General features: G+C 39.7%; 1 non-coding gene across 1 annotated transcript; it reads left to right on the top strand.

The window, feature by feature from the left end:
• The first annotated feature begins 251 nt into the window (after positions 1 to 251).
• On the top strand, positions 252 to 338 carry trnay-gua (transfer RNA tyrosine (anticodon GUA)). Its single transcript is given in 2 exon segments — positions 252 to 288; positions 303 to 338. It is a non-coding gene; the product is annotated as a tRNA-Tyr (tRNA).
• Positions 339 to 932: the final 594 nt, after the last annotated feature.

Raw genomic sequence — 932 nt, 5'->3', positions numbered from 1 at the left:
TAACTCAGTTGGCAGAGCGGAGGACTGTAGAACAATTTGCTGAAATCCTCAGGTCACTGGTTCAACTCCGATTCGAAGGGCTTCTACTTCTCACCAAGTACTTTAGATTTTGACAAGATCCCTAAAAAAGTTCTTAAACCTCATCTATGTGGAATTCCACGTTTCTTTTGGTCATTTTCTGATAACAATTTCCTTCTAATTCCTCACTCCGCCTTATACTTCATTCAAACACTACTTATGTGAGAGAATGCCCTTCGATAGCTCAGTTGGCAGAGTGGAGGACTGTAGAACAAAACGCAGAAATCCTTAGGTCACTGGTTCGACTCCGGTTCGAAGGATAGTGTTTTAGGGACTTAAAGAGTTACCGACAAAACCTTCTACTTCTCACTCATGACTTTAGATTTTGACAATATCCCTGAAAAAGTCCTTAGACCTCATCTATTTGAAACTCCACATTTATTGTGGTCACTTTCCGAGAACAATTTCTGTCCGCTTCCTCACTCCATTTTACACTTAACTCTGTCCCAAAACACTATTCAAGTAAATGTCTGCCCTTCGATAGCTCAGTTGGCAGAGCGGAGGACGGTAGATCAAATTGCTGTAATCCTTAGGTCATTGGTTCAACTCCGGTTCGAGGGACTTCATTTTAGGGACTTAGAGTTACTGACAAAACCTTCTACTTCTAACCAATAACTTTGCATTTTGACAAGATCCCTTAAAAAGTTCTCAAACCTCGTCTATGTGGAACTATACAGCTAAGTTGGCAGAGTGGAGTTTTCTAAATCAAATTGTTGAAATGTTTACCTCGTTTGTTCAGTTCCTGTTCAAAGGACACCATTTTAGGGACTTAAAAAGTTACCGACAAAACCTTCTTTTTTCAGACCAATGACTGAATTTTGACAAGATCCATGACAAAGTTATTTTTGGAACTC

Source organism: Urocampus carinirostris, chromosome 18, assembly GCF_059441175.1.
Source record: "Urocampus carinirostris isolate Australia breed hairy pipefish chromosome 18, RoL_Ucar_1.0, whole genome shotgun sequence".
NCBI classification, from domain to species: domain Eukaryota; kingdom Metazoa; phylum Chordata; class Actinopteri; order Syngnathiformes; family Syngnathidae; genus Urocampus; species Urocampus carinirostris.
Note: the sequence above shows the minus strand (reverse complement) of the source record. Positions and strands in the feature narration are given on the sequence as shown.